General features: G+C 35.4%; 1 protein-coding gene across 50 annotated transcripts in view; it reads right to left on the reverse strand.

The window, feature by feature from the left end:
• Positions 1 to 16,190, reverse strand: part of LOC131434538 (sodium channel protein para) — a 198,337-nt gene extending 182,147 nt beyond the window's left edge. For all 50 annotated transcript variants that reach the window (XM_058601349.1, XM_058601321.1, XM_058601352.1 and 47 more), the window contains exons 1-2: positions 15,593 to 16,190; positions 14,952 to 15,343 (exon numbers count right to left, since the gene is read on the reverse strand). The gene's annotated coding sequence lies outside the window, so the exon portion shown is untranslated. The remainder of the gene's footprint in view (positions 1 to 14,951; positions 15,344 to 15,592) is intronic.
• Between the last annotated feature and the right edge of the window lie 963 nt (positions 16,191 to 17,153).

Raw genomic sequence — 17,153 nt, forward strand, 5'->3', positions numbered from 1 at the left:
GAAGCTCCCGGGCCCGAATTGTCTCTCGGCGGCCCTGGTTAAAACCATCAATTTCAAAAATGTGTTTTATAAGCGACGATTTAAAAAGGCCGAAAGTCGGAGCAAAGTAGGTTGAAAAAGAAACGATGCTGATATTAGATTAGATGTATTGAAATAAGTGTTGCCGTATCTTGAAACTTATAGTGCAACCTTCCGACATCTTTTGAAAAATCAATTAATCATCTATGGTGATGGTCTTCTAATAATATTTAGGAAAAAGGAAAATATTTCAAACAAGTTTTCGTTCATTCACAAGTTTGCGGACATTAATTTTCGTTCATTGATAAACTTCCCTGAGATTCAAGATCAATTTGATGAAAAAAAACCTAACAGCTAACAGAATTCCAGAATCAACGCATATGAACGTTTGGACCTAGATAGAACAGGTTCGAATATAACCCCGCCAATACAATAATTTATTGGATTAGCATTCGCTTTGTCGAGTTTAAGCAAAGTATGTAGCTTGGCAGCATTTCAACACACCTCAGTGTTTTAAGCATGAGTAGTTCTCAGTAAGGTATTATTGCACCACACTCGAACATTATTCTATGGTTGAACGTGATCCGTAAATGCAACCTACTGTAGTAGTATTCGAACATTGTGAAAACAGCTAACGACACTCCGCTGCTAACATGTATCGATTTTGTCTATAGGCGAGTGCACTTGAATTTTCGGATGGGGTAACAGTTGAATCCTAGTTTTGAGTGTTGTTTTATATATTTTCCAGTTGGATCATAGATAAACTAACATCTCACCATGAACCAGTTAACGGTACCCCCATTCATTTCGGCCCCAGTAGTCATCTCATATAGGGGAAGGGAGGGCAAATCAGGGACTGTTTTGGTTTAATGATTATTTTCACTATTTAAATTAAATATTTATTGAGTAATGAATAACGTAAATATTACCTCTATTAAAAATTACTTTTATCTTACATATTTGAAAGCAATTGTTCAGAACGATCTAAACAATTTTATTTTGTGCTGCCCATGAGCTAAGCGGGGTACTTTATAAAATCTCACGGTACGGCCGCTTACAACAACAAATATTTATGAATATTTGAAAAAAACAAATATTCCGTCAACATTTGATGGTTAGAAAATTATTTATTTCATTTTTACAAAAACTAAGCTGAGCCGAAGTATATCGCCCGTAGTTGCACTTCGTGATTGACCAAATGAGTGGAAATGTACAATGAACCAAGAAAGTGAGGCTTGGGAGAAGCAAATTATTTCCACTGTATATACCCACTCACTACCTTTTCATTGAAAAATCAATAACGACGCCGGTTACGACCAGAGGCTGTGCTACTGAGGAAAAGGAAGGAATGTTAGTCCGATATTCTTTGTTTCTAGGAACCGCATCACGGGATAGGATAGGTGTTAGTAGGGAGGTAAAGAGAACTGGATATGTTTTGGTAAACAATCTGATCTCAACAAAAGCTGATTTTCGATACTCAGGAGAAATTTAATAAGACATTATAAATAAAAAAAAAATATCTCTAAGGAACGATCTCACCAGTATCATTTTTCTCCTATTCGCATTGATGTTAATAACGCGAGGTGAAACACGACTACTGAAAAAATAAAACAAACTCTCAGGGATGGGTTTGCTGCAGACCAATTTTAGATATTCACCTTGAATAACGCGATTGACTTGTAAATTTTTACACATTCCAGATAAATCTGTTAACATTGACAATGTTATGCAGATGGCGCTTCGATCGATTAATATTGTTGTATTTTGGGACGGTAAATTCTCAGTTTCCGCCGCTTGAGCAGTTTTAATTTCGCGAATCAACATTATTCAATAAATAGCACTCTCACTACTAAACACACACTTGCTACAACTGCACTATCACTTAACATAACTGTTTCGACCAAATGTATCACTATACGTATCAAACAACACATTGAAATTAGACTTTTTTCATTCGACAGTCCCACGACAAAAGGGTCTAACTACATATGACAGTTTCTCTTTTTTTACTTTTTCTTTCACGATTCACCGCACTGATTTTATATTTAACGCCTTAATCATCGCAAAACTTTCAAGGTAAAAGCACAAGCTTTCGATTTAGGGTAACGGCTCCCTATTTTATCTCATTTGTAGGGATGTTACCTCATAAACAGGATTTAGCCACTAAAATCACTATAAATATTTCATATTTCTGCTTAATTCACTTTGCTCCACATTGTGAATTGATTCACATCTGTTGGGAATCAAACTAGTATTCAAAAACCCGTTAAAAGCACTTCAAACATGTTCACTATCCTGCTCCTAATTTCATCTCAATTGATTTTTATTCACCCTATCGTTGGTCCTTTATTCATCCTATTAATTAGGAATGGCGACAGCAATCAAAACAAAATATTGCACTATCACACTCTCAAGTTTAAAATGTCAGAATTTTTCTTAAAAAGGGCCCAATGCCAACTATGAGAAGTAAAAAATTAAACTTTTCTCTCTGAGTATCAGTTAGTATTTGATAGCAATGACGAGTTAATTTATCAACGGACAAATCACATACTAAAATGGAAATCTTTTGTGCAGATATTTGATGATGAACATTGACAAACTTTTATATTGTAATTTTAAACCTACCTGACTTACGGAGATATGAAGAATTATCTTTTAACATCATTTTATTATGGAATATTTTTTTCATGCCGGCATCTCTGTGCACAGCCGATGAAACGCACACACTTAACAGCGTTATGTTGACATATATCAGATTAAAACCAGTGTTACTAAGTTTACCGCAATGGTTGTTTTATTAGTATTTAACACTGTAAAACTTGAGACGGAAGTGTTTCCTACACAGTTCGAAAACATCTTGTGATTTTACATTTTATTAGATGTACATAAATGGAGCGTCGTATTACATACAAATTTATATTCAAGAGCATATAAAATTGTGTGATTTGAAAATTACATGGCTTGAATTCGAATGAAATAGAAAACAAAAGATCGATAGCAGCAGCGCAACTTGAACCGAGAAACATTAGATCACAAGCACATCGGTTACTCGACTGAACTGCAGAGCTCGTATCTGTTCATTGAATAATTGATCAATATAAATCCATACAGCAGCACTTGGTAGTCGAGTGCAAATTACACACGGAGCATGTAAAATTCTGTGCGAATGGAATATTACGTCATTTGAAAAATTAAGTAGTTGTGAATTGTATCGTTTGTAGAATTCTGTCACCTGTAAAATTCATAATTTTTTTCTGTGTAAATAATGAAGTGAGTTTATTTTGAATGGAAAAAACGATCGCTAAAGGTTTTAAAACCATTTTTCCAATGGGAAAGTGTGACAAAAACTTGAATAAACGTTTTCAAACATTTCACAGTTTGGTTCAATTACGTTGAAAGATATGATTCATGTTGAAAATTATGACATGAAAGAATGAACGGAAGCTCAGATGAAAAAGGGAGCCGTTCCCTATATTGGAAATTTTCGAGAAGTTTCTGTGATGGCTGACAATGTATGGATTATTGGATGGATGTGATGCGTAATTCGAACAAACTCTATTGATTTCTTCTAGAAATACCTAAAGAACGTCTAATTCTAAGAAAAAAAAAGGAAATTTAATTTCATTTTTTTGATAAGCTTACTTAGTTTCCTAATTCCTGAATAAGCGTTCAATTTTTTCTCCGTGCGTATTTTTTAGTGTGGTCAGTCGATTTCGCATTACTTTTTCCTGGGTCCTATTTTCATACAACTAACATTTTATGAGTTGTAAGGATCTAAAAAGAGTACAAGCAATAAAACATATCCCCCCTTAAAAACGGGGTGACTTTGAGACACCCGTTCTTTTGCCGACTTTTGAATCTAGCACCGTACCTGTGAGCCTGTGAGCTACGGCTTCGAAGACAAAGTTTCATCAGAATAGGAGTAATCCGACACTAATTTTGTTATCTTTTTTGTTGTCAATTTCTAAAATTGTGTTTATGTAGTGAAATATGGAAACGATTTAATTCCAGATTTATCGTAAATTCGGCGATAAAAATTTTTGCATCAAAATTTTATTCTAATAATATAGTACGCACAGTAAGCCTGGGAGTTTTTGTTGATTTATTATCGTAATGCAACAATGCACCAAACATCAGCGCTCTCTTTTATATACAAGGCAAGGGAATAGGGATAAGGGTAGTGAACGTTCTCACAGTTTGTCGTGCTATTATAGCTAAATGGCATACATTTGAATAAATGATTAGGAAGTCGACCTTGGTGAAGGTAGTTTGGAATAAAATAAGCAGGAAGTAACTAGTCGTGAAAGGCAATAAACATTGCAGACATGCAAAATAAAAGGTACGTGGCAGTAACACTAGTGCAAAGCGACTACTTCAATTAAAAAAAAAATATTTATGAATTTTCACATTGAACAGTTTTGAAAATGCAAAAATTACTGCACAATAAATCAATAATATTAATGAAATTTCTCGAACAGAACTAGAACGTCAATATAGTTTTATTCTTGTGATCTAAGGGTTGTTAAAACGCCTTAAAACTGAGCTGAAAAGATATATCTAGATGAGCTGAACTAATAATCACAAGAGCATCCGCAATACACTGAAGTCTTTTTTAATGCGAGTTTACGTACTGTATAAAAAAACCGCATAAAAAACTGCATTACTCTGAAAATTCGCATAAAAAAAACCGCATAACTCTGAAACTTCGCATAAAAAAACCGCATAACTCTGAAAATTCCCATAAAAAACCGCATAACTCTGAAACTTCGCATAACTCTGAAAATTCGCATAAAAAAGTCGCATAAAAAAACCGCATAAAAAAGACCTCAGTGTATATATTTTTGACGTTGGACTAAATCTTTGTTTTCTACATAGGAGTGGTCAGGTTTTGAACAACTACAGTTCGACTAAATTAAACAATTTTTCGATATGCATCAACTGCTTAAAAATATTTCTACGTAGATATTCGAGTAGGTAAAGCTGTATATTCTAGGTAAAAAGTGGTTGAAACCTTATGAATAACGATCGATCTCTAGTTCTCCCTGATTTTCAAGCCGTTTCAATGGTTTCCCCTAACAGAGACGACTTATGCATAAAATAAAGTATAGACGCTACTGTTTAAACGGAGCCATCGCATAAAACGAGAAGTATTGAACCCACGTTTACTCTGAGCGGTTCGCCAAAGTTGAAGCACAGAGAACAGACATCCAATCTCATACAAACTTCTTTGAAAAAAACTTGTGTAACGCATACAAGTGAAAATTCGTTAAATATTACCGTTGCGTTCGATTTTGCGTTTTTTGCCCATAAGCGATTGCAGTGCTGCTCGAAGTGACTCCACTGGCGAATCTCTACTTCGATGTCTGTTCGCTATGGTTAAGGTTAGAGAAGGTTGCTGTGCGCATCCACAAATGGACCTTTTGTAAATTTATGTTATGCTCCGTTCGCCTCTTTCTAATGTTATTATTCGAGCAGTTTTCCCGAGCAGTTTATCGAGAAGTTTTTCGAGCAGTTTTTACAAAAAAACATTTTCGCGCTGTTTTTCAACCATTTTTAAGAACCTTCGCATAGATACAAATAAGTATATGGGGAAGCTTTTTCTGCGTTGGGAAGATCTCGATGAAGCTGAAAAATACCAACTATAACTGAACTTATCTCTTAAGAAATGAAAATGAAATAAAAACTGCTTGAGATTGAGTATAGTAAAAATTTTATACCGCGTTGGAGACATTTAAAAATCAAATATGTGGGAACTTCGATTAAATAGATGACGTACATCGGACAAAGGTTGTAGTCAGTTTTTTTTTAATTTTATTTGTAAACTGTTCGGAAACACTATACGCAGAATGATTTTTTCCAGTTTTTTCAGGATCCTGTAACTGGAGTCACCCGGGTTCAAAATGAATTTGAACCAGATAGTCATTCTACAACTTCTAATCGGTACAGTCAGTTCAGTCAAAACTAGTTTTATGAATAATCCTAATCTTGCTTTGTATACATTCACTTACATGAAATGGCAAGTGCTTCACTCACATAAGTGAGGTTAATTTATCACTTAAAGTGTCCAACATGTAACGTTTTGAAGCAACTTAATTTTGCATTTCGCCATCTCCATTCTCAGCTAACTGACAGCATAAGAAAACAACAATTTGTTCACCTAGCTTATCAACAGATATATTAACTGTAACACTATTGTTTTTAGCTATCACGATAAGAAACAACAATTGCACAATACACATCTTGGAACTCTTCGTGTACTGCGTGCACAAGTATCATAGGAGAAGTTAAAATTTAGTATAAATTTCTAGACTGCCCGGCCAACATAAAACTGATTATCTTTCCGAATGAATATCCCAACAGTCTCCAAGTATCGAACGAGAAAGGAAAAATTCACATTTTGAATGACTACAATCTATTGCCGGCCAATTTGTCGTCAGTTTGTCCCGTTCTATCGGTACGTTAAATCAATGATTGAAACGAAAATTTAATTTGTAATCCCTTGTCATATGAATTACGAATCGATAAAATAGCAAATATATGTGATGTGACTAGTTATAGTATAGATTGGTTTATACTGAAAATATTTCAAATGTGTTTTTCAACAGTTGTTACATGAAATGTTTAAAAACAAGTTCTGAATAAAATTACAGAACAAAATTTACTATACTACACAGAAAAAAAAATTGTGTGAATTTACATCTATTTTCATGCTCATTGGCAGGCAATTAAACATAAATTTACTTTCAAATGTAAACTCTATTCTATGTTTCTATTGATTACATGTCGTGTAAATTTCATTATTGCTTTCTGTGTACGAAATTTTTATCAAAAAACGTAACCTATGAAATTCAAACAATAACTTGATAGCAATTTCATGGCTATATGGCAGATTCTTTTATATGATAACGGATTTTCACGAAAGTGGAATTTTATCATTCTGATAATAGTCTCGAAACATGAGAAATGACATGGAAAAAGAAAACTTTTTTTTTCAAATAAAACTTTGTTTTCAATAACTCTTGGAAGCTCTAAGATTTTCATCTGTTAACGATATTAAAGAAGAAACCCTCCAGGCTCCAAGGGCGTAAATAAAAAGTGAAGTAAAAACGTGAGGAAGGTAAGTCAGTATGAAGGACAGGGGGGTTATGTTGAAGCGAAGTGAAAAAAACCGCATTTCCAGGTGTGGAATTCCACGCCCAGTCTTTTTCCATGTGTGGAGTTCAGTATATTCCCAATAGCGCTTCCGCCGCCCCTGAGTGGTACTATTCTTGGCTAATTTTTCTCTACCGCCGGATGCTACTTGGCGTCTAGAAAAATCCTGTCCGAAGAATGATAGTAAGTACAAATAATTTCCTAGTGAGCCTCAGCCGCGTCGTACATTTAAATCTAATGATTGATTTATTTTCGTTTTTATAGTTCGCGTAATAAAAATGTATGACATAATAAAATATGGATCATTTGACAGGGATAAAAATTAATAACTGAAAAATTACAAATGCGAAAACCGGAATCCCTTGAAACGTTTAGAAAATTTGAAGTTACAAACTCGTTAGGCTGTTCGCAACGTTGTTTTTTTTCATATGGGTTGATCTATTCTTGATCTATGACTAAAACATGTTAATCGCAACGATGAGATCTATCCCATATTTAAAACAGCTCAACGAATTTGTTTCAAATTAAAGAATATTCGAATCATAGTGTCATTATAAACTATATTTTTTTTGCACTGAATAATCCAGTTTCATATAAAAGCACTCGAACTTGCTATCACCCACAGATATTCTTCTATAAGTTCATGACAAAAAATCTAATTTGAAGTATCACAATGAATTGACAAAACACCAATACATTTAAATTTAAATTACATTAACAGATTTTAAATCTTCGCTTTGCGATAATCAAGCTCGATTTTTATTCTTGACAGTTTCAAATTATACGACAACCTGTCATTTTAGAACAGATACCCATCACAGAGGCGCAAATAGCCTTTGGATTGTTAAGTTTTTCAATTGACGATAATAAATTGTGCACAAATAATTTTCGCATATTAAAGGAACATTATAAATTCATTAACAGAAATATATAGTTAGCACTGAAACAGCGGTGTCTTTAGTGAGTGTCATGAATCGTCATTGAAAACATCGTTATTTGTTCGATGATTTATTTTCTTGTACAAATTGCTTGTAAAATATTGAAAAGACAGTTTTACCGCGACTCTCTTAATTATCTAGAACAGAATTTTTCACTTGGTATGAAATCGAACTGGCAACATTAACTTTAGACCAAACGACATTGTTTTTTGAGTGACTTTATTGAATATTATACTATATATACAATATACTTTAATCACGTTTATGTTTAATCCGCCTTTCTCCAATGGGTTGAAATATTCGGTCAATGATTCTACAAACCACAAATGATGTAAGACTTCCGATCCAATGACAATGACAGCTAAAAGTCTACATATAATCCATTGTTGCTACCAACAGAATGAGCCCGTTTAGACAAAGCCATGCGCATCTCGTACGTATCGCAAATCTTCTGGTTATTAGATTAAATATGCTCACTCTTAACAGAGTTCGATTAATATGGTATAATCAGTATTCAAACATGTCTCCAGCTTCCGGTACATACATCAAAGGTGGTAACACTAGTTCAAATACAATATACATCAAAGGTGGTAACACTAGTTACTTGACACGAGATGATAAAATAACACTCATAATTGTTCGAGCAATGAAATGCAAAAAAAAACCTGTTTTAATCCACCTAGTGGTGTAATGATACCTTTTTCATATCAATCATACTTTTATATATATATATATATATATATATATATATATATATATATATATATATATATATATATATATATATATATATATATATATATATATATATATATATATATATATATATATATATATATATATATATATATATATATATATATATATATATATATATATATATATCTATATATATATTACTGTGGTATTCTTCAAAGTAATTTTCTTCGATTCTTAAAAGAATAACCGGAATCGGCTTGTTTGACCGTCTACTGATAAAAAATATCAATTGAAAAAGATTTGAGGTCGATTGTGAAAATTTTTAAGGTTTTTCCCCATTTTCAGTGATGGTATACAATTTTCAACCCACTTTACCCTATATTTCCGGATCCGGAAGTCGGAACCGCATGAAATTAAGGAATTACGCATGGGACCACAGGCAAAGAGTCTTCTTTGGTGGTTCGTTTGCCTCATTTTTCCCAAGAAAATTCTAGCAAACAAATTTTTATGTACCGTTGCTCTATTGGAACGGTGGCAGTAATAAATCATGGCATAGAAATTTTTGGGGATAATTTCAATTTAGGTCGAAACGAATTTTGCATATAAACCAAGTCTTCGTATTACATTCCTGTTTTTAGAACTTGACCATTCGCTTTCAACAGACGATGCTGGGTGTACAGAACCATTGCATAACTAGTGCTACGGGTCTATTGACACAAAGAATCCTTCCTAGTCGGTACTCGAACATACGACAATTGGCTTGTTAGATTATTTGCAACTGACTATAAACAGCATGCCAGATTTGCCATATTGAAACAAGTGTTGGCATAACTCAAAACTTATCGAGCAACCCTCGTAGTAGAAGCCTATGAGGCCTTAATTTGAAAATCGGATACATCACTAAGAAATCTAACCGGCATAAGAAATGTTGAATCTTCACATCGGCAATGAGTACTAGAAGCCAATGGTCCAGTTTTTCAATTTTAATTTAAATCATATGTATTGGAATAGTGTCTTGTCATTCGTGATTTCAATTTGAACTAATTGAATGTTATTCCTCAACACTGCTTTGTTTCAATGAAAAACCGCTAAACAATGCATCCAAACCAGCCACAAAAAAACAAGCATCCATTAATTCTCAGCACCAGAAAGCGAAGGCTGTAAACTGTAACCATTTTCCACGATTGACGCCAACTGCTACTCGCAGTTAGTCACAGTGCATATGCACCGAAGTTGTCAGAGGCCAGCGGCTCATTCCGTTCTTGACATGTTGGCTGGGAGGCGGGCTGCTGACTAGTTGGCTGGTTGCCGGAGTAGTTCATGGTTGGCGCCTGCAGCATCCAAAAGTCGACTGTGCGGTGGTGCCAACAATCCGAGAGCGAAGAGCAAAATGAGAGCAACACCAGTCATGCAAGCCAAGAACGAACCAAGGATTAAACAAGGATGGCTTGAATTTTAAATGTTTCAATGACCCATTTTCAGTTACACATAAATTTCCGACGGTGACCACTTGATACTACATGTATGTAGACCACGTGGAAACTTTGGGGGAACAATCTGAATAGCAACTTTGTCATCATTTTGTTAGTTTTTAGCATTGTCTTTTTTCTTTGCAAATATACGATTATCGCTCTCTGTCACTAATGTTAAATCCAAACTAGTGGATACAAAACAATAGTTACCAATGATAAACGAACATGTCACACCAAATCAATGACGTATTCAACAATAAAAAAGCGAAAGAGATGCGAGCATATTTACTATTATAATGATTGTAATTATTGACGAGACAACAGTGCAAAAACGATGGTTTACGATCATGGCCACATCGGTTATCGAATGTCAACCGCATTCAATTGTGAAGGATACGGTATGGACCGGAAATCATATTAAATCATCATGATCCTGTAGGTTCGTCAAAGTTGTGCTAATAGCATTAGGATTGTGTGTTCAGTCGCCAAACCGAACCGTAACAGGGAAAGAACATATACCACCGCATGACCAGGCTGTGTGAGCAAATAAACAGTGTTTAATCGAGATGAGAACCATGACCTAGTTTCGCTGAAACTGCTGCTGCGGTTTATGGCCGGCTACAAATATTTATTCATCTATGTAGCTTCAGGTTAGGTTGCTTCCTCAAACAGCAACCTACCGAACAGAATTACAGGCCGTCCTAGAAAATCCAATTGGCATTATCGGAAGGCGTCATTTTCGAGTACAAACCAACATACTAAACAAACACATGTAGTAGCTAGGTGAAGTAAGCGATCAATTATCCCCCATGTTCCATAGAACAGCAGTTCACTATCATAAGTAACGTGTTCTATTGGTTAGCTGTCTCGGTGAGAAAGCTCAGCTTTTTGACATTTACCAGAGATAGCAGATCTCTCGCCAAATAATGGTTCCATATAGATTGAAGATAAATTGCAAGTGCAGTGAGGGATGTACATACAGACGATATTTCTGAAAAATTAGTCAAAATTGTGGATGACATCTAATATACTATGTACCAATATGGATCACTCTTAAGATTGACCACAGACATTACATTAACACCATGGTGGCAGAAAAGGCTACTAATACACCGCAAATTTTTCATGCTCATGTGACAGATTGTCCAATCAATACGCTATACAAAACTATGACGGATTTTGTATTCGACTGTTTACTTCATTTACTTATGACCATTAAGAAATAATTTGTTTCCGCGATACTGTGAGTTTTTTTGTAAAAAAAATTGTAAACCTACTTGTTTTTCGGTCGGGAATACGACGTACTAACTAATACTATGTGAAATTATATCTAACAATTTAGTATACGTGAATCTGTGCAACTCATTCATAATTTTTTGAAGCATTTTTTTAATTTTTTTCCTTTTAGCCTTTATTCCTTCTATGTTATTCTTGAAAGCGAGAATTTTAAGTTTAGACCAAAATATTTTACAAAATCAGACCATGTCCTGTAATTAATTTGAATGCAGATGGTTTAGTTTAACAGTACTAGCTATTGGCATATGCCGAAAGATAGTTTATTGTGTTTTTGACACATTTGATGAAAAAGAAAAAGTATCTATAATTGTTTTTATAACATAATCTTGAACTTAATCCACTTACGAACCAGTGTTTCGATTGAAAATGAAGATTCCGGTGTACATGACCTCGTCGACTCATGAATCCATTTTTAAGGGGACACTGTAGAAGTAGTGTTTTCGAAGAACAAAAGTAACTATCCAACGAGTGAATAGATGCTATTTTAAATTTTGTCATCTCCTCACTAGACAAGCTACATGTTTCGTAGCTAGTACTACTGTAGCTAGACAAGCTACATGTGATAGAGCATATATTTATAGATTCCGTTTTGTGTGAAGGCTCATGCAGTGCAGAACGGAGCAATACATTTTCATGCATGACGTAAATCTTCCCTACACCGTTCAAAGCAGAACTGCAACTGAATGAAAAGCCAAATGCAACGATCGAAATCGTCCGTCGTGTGAGAGAAATCTGGTAGATGACATCACTACGGCATGGTGTGATTGGCTCGCGACAACATAGTTCTATTCGAACCAATTTTTCAATGGAATACTATAGAAATACTGAAACAACGTAGCATTACATGTTGAAGTTAAATGCTTTCGAATTGATTGTTAAATTGTATCAATCCGTTATAAGTTATTATCGTTCAAAATTTGGCCAGAAAAAGGTTATGCGACTAGTTTTTATTTTTTTTTAATTGATGCTCAGCCCCGTATAGTGAAGAGTAAGGTCTTTTCAATGCCAAAAATTCCTCTGAGCATTTCCAAATGTTTACGTACCTGTCACCCTACTCGCAAAATTCACACGAGCGAAAAAGAAACAAAACATGCAAGTGAATCAGAAGTTGATGTTGTCATTTACGATGGATTTTTGGGTCATTTGTTGGACGAAAAATATTTGTAGTCGTTGTGAGTAAAATTTTGTATATTATAACTAGTGAAAATAATTTGAGACTTATTTATGTATGTAAATTTATAGTTACCCTGAAGATACACCTTCAAAACGATGGCCGTCAACGTGAAATAAATATTTTAAAATGACCAAAAAAGCTTTCTTTCAATTAAATCAACAAAAGTGGCTCAAAGGGTTACCAACTGCAGGCCGCACGTATATTTTTAAAACATTAGTTTGACTAGGGACAATCCAAATTGAATTTCGGTGTTGAGTATTAAGACGTTTCTAATCGTCAAAAGTTTCATTGGGGTTCAGTTTCCCTCAACTCATCCAACAATCACCACCGCATTGTTAGAATAACTAACACTATAAGAGCGAATTCACTGAAATTGTTTTTTTTAGACATAGAAGAATTCGACGTGAACATTTTAAAAGGGCCTTAAAACAATTGGCAGATTCTTTTTGTTTACTTTCTCTTTCGATTATATCTGCGTTATTACGCAATTGTTCGTTACATGTATGATACTATTACAAAGCTGGAGATATTTTCTTTCATTCTATATACAAATTTGGTAAGTGAACGTCAAAATTTAGGTGTTATTAACAGAAGAGAAAGTAAACAAAGAGAATCTCTCATTGGTTTATGTGCCCTTATGAAATGTTTACGTCGAATTATTCGACAGTGTTTGATACAATGGCTTTCTGTTGTATCCCCGAAAAAAATTCCACATGTCTTCAAAATCGTGTTTTTCAGTAAAAGTTAGGATTTTTGACACTAAGGAACAAGCAGTCAAAATGAGGACAAAAAAATCAATTCCAAATGCCACATAGGAGAGAGTCAGAACAAATTGACTCGATTGAGACATACCCTGGTTATTTGGGGGTATTGAATAAAGATTCCTTTACCATCGAAAATGAGAAAATATTTATAACAAATAGTGAATTTTTATCAGAAACAAAGAGAACCTTTTCTAAATACATACAAATACTGAATACATTCACCGAGTGGATTTATTTTTTTACAATTGTAATCCCTGGTAGATTATTCAGGAGTCTTGAATGTTGTTCCAAAACGGCTTATTGCACCAATACTTCACTCTTTGCATGTATAATGGTTTTACCTAAATGTCATGAATAGTTTATAGTTATAATAGTTAGATTCGGTTTACAGTAGCAGGCGGACATGCCGAAAACAATCACCTCATTTCCCATCCGCATCCTGCAAAACACGGCTTCGACAACAGATCTACCGACTGACTGAATAACTGACCAGTCAAACAACCAGAAACCCAGAGCACTGCGACGAAACTGTTGTGAGGACTGCTCGCTATGGCAAATTGAAGTTCGGCAGGGTGACCAGAGAGCGACGGGGAGTTTAATGCAGAGATCAAATAGTGTCAGCATTCGGGGCGCCACGGAAAATCGATATCTCTATGTGTCTACCCGTTTCTTTCTCACTCGCACACACATCGAACGGTTCTGTTCAGGCTCTACTTCCACTGCTGCTTTCGCGGCCGCACACAGAAGGACCACATGTACGTGTAGACCTCTTATGCTGCTAAAATACTCTCCGGATATTGCTCCGATGAGATGATGAATGATGATTCATGGAATCAGGCCTATGTAGCGGTCGGATAGTAAAGAACCTCACTCAAGTAATTTAAATCTTTTACTATGTATATTGCCTTTCTGAGAACCACAAAAATCATATTCATCAACTATTGCTATTTAGAAGAACCTAGGGCTTAGATTTTTCAACGATGCAGGATGCATGGAAAGGTGACACGAGAGAAAGCTAAAATTGATAGTTTTCCTCAAGAGAAACAAGGGCGCTTCACACGGAGAACGAGCACTGTTTTTTTTATTACGAACAAAAGCTGAGAAGCAAAAGCTGGAGAGCTTACAATTCTCTCCGGACTGCAGAGATGTAGTACACGGCAGGAAAAATCAATAATTTTCGAGAACAAAAAAGGATGTTCTTTTTAAGGCTTTGCAAGGGAGAAAAGCGAAATAGCCACTCGCCAAGACCCAAATGCCCTTGTGGAGGTCTCACAATTAATGAGTTTGTGGAAAATATGGAAAAGTCACGATTAAAGCTTTTGGAAGCAATTAGGAGAACCATAAAAGTTTCAGTCAGAAAGCTTGCCAGTAAGCATTTTTGTTCGTTCCTTCATTCAAAGCGAAAAGGGAGGTAGCAATAACTTTAAGGACACATTACCGTTGAAGTTGGTTTTGCTCCGCCCTCAGATGGTGGTGAAAAAAACTGGACCCGAAGTCTATGCTATTGATCTGTGAAGGTTTTTAGGCGTGGAACACACAGTATTCGAGATGATTCACTTCTGCACTTGATCGATTTCGAAAATTACTAGAACAGAAACGGAACATTTGTTACAACTGCTTCAACTCTTTTCCGTATTTGCCACCACTTTGATGAAAGCAATACACTTTTTCTTGTGAACACTGATGAGTGTTTTCGAAATCGATTTTGCAATAAACTGGCTTCTCTGCACACTTTTCCAAGGATTTCTTCAGCGATTTACAATGCACATTGCAAAATATTCAACATATTGAACCTTAGAACTGCTACAACTAAATAATCGGCAAACGGTGCTATAGAAAAAAAAATTAAACGAAATTCTTAAAAGCAACAAAACGAAATTCACTGAAATTTTCTGAATATTTCACAGAATCTCTCCTTGGCGAAGCAGAAGAAACGAAAGGATTTTTCCTCCTGGAAGGGTGGTGCTGGTGCTTCTTTTTCTTCCTTGCAGGTCACGTTCTGTAGTAAAATTACATAAAGGCAGCAGCAACTTTCCACAAAGCAGGCAACCAAGAAAAATCAACTCAAGTAATTCCTACATTAGTAAAAAGCAGGCGGCGGTAGCAGCAGCAGCAGCAGTAGTAGCTAGGAAATCCACAATTTCTTCTTATCGCTGTTGAAGTATTTCCTCCACCAAATTATGACAGCAGAAAGAAGCAGGAGTAGTAGCGGAAATTATATCCATTGGCTGGTACAAACTGATGAGGCACGAAAAAAGCCATTCGAAAAGAGTTCTTGTAGATTTATTCCAAAAATGAAGAAAAATCGAAAGGCAGATTTATATTTGCTCACGCGTACACACGGTTAGAACACTATTTTAGAAGGATATTCGAGTCAATTTTCTCGATGGATTCTACATTTGCACAGTTCTTCAATCGCACAATTTTCTTCTCGCGCACACACACTTTTTTCACTGCGGAAAAATGGAACCACGGGTTTCTAAGTATTTCTAGGAAATTTATTTCCTTTTCCCACATCAAACTATTAGATGCAGCTCAACTATTGGTTTCCATCTATTCTTCTCCTTCTGCATCTACTGCTTCTAATTTACACATAAAAGTTCTTTTTTTTGTATGGCGTAAGAACAAATTTTTGCCCGACCCGTTCTCGTTCGTGGCTCGTTTGAACTGCAATCCGCAACGCGGCGACACCATTGCTCTTGCTGAAAAATTTGCCCTTTCTTGCGAGTACAAGGTACCTCTCGTGGGAGAGCTTTTCTCGTGTATCCTTCAAGCACTCACACCAATGCGACCACGTGCGCTCATAATTAATATTGTTACATTGAGATATTGAGATATATTTGTTACTTATAAACCGTTCATTCGGCTACAGACCTGTCAGGGATTTTCTAAACTATAATATGATTCATCCTCAGCATATCCAACAATTAATTATGCAACCGAGGAATTAGTACCATCCTACCATCAAACTGACATCAACGAATGCGACCAAATTCAAACTAGCAAATCTAACCTTGTCACCCAGAAACCAATACTCATGATTGCACTCATGGAGTACTAGCACGAAAGAGTACGAGTGACCCTCTCTCCTATAAGCTGCCTAAAAAAAAGCTATTGCTTGTTGTTTCCGCCAAAAAATAACAACAAGCGTGAAAGCTTATTCTCTCTTTCACACATTGAAGGACGACGGTCAGTGGGCTTGTATTCCGTAAATGACAGCCGGAATATGAGTCATGGATACTTCAAGCCGGCAGCTTTTCGGATGGATACCCAGCAAAACAGACGGAGAGTGAAAATGAAGAGTACACAATTAAGCTTTGTTATAGGGTGGTAAAAGTTTCGATTCTCCCATGTATGAAAATGCCTGAAATCTGTGACGCAGAATCTCTGTATTAGAAACGTGGATTAAAAAATCTGTGGTTTTGCAGAAGAACTGGAAATATGGCAGGGTTGAGCATAACACTGCAGGAATACTAGGGGCACAGATTAATACAGATTAAACGCATTTTTCTCAAAAGAACGTTTGAAAAGTCTGTGTCCACCGTCATTAAAAAATTACTTCACCAATTCTTTTAAAATTTTCACATACTTTTTACTCAGGCAAATTGAGTAGCGAAAATCATACGGCAAATCTTATGAT

The sequence above is a fragment of the Malaya genurostris genome, chromosome 3 (assembly GCF_030247185.1).
Source record: "Malaya genurostris strain Urasoe2022 chromosome 3, Malgen_1.1, whole genome shotgun sequence".
Taxonomy (NCBI): domain Eukaryota; kingdom Metazoa; phylum Arthropoda; class Insecta; order Diptera; family Culicidae; genus Malaya; species Malaya genurostris.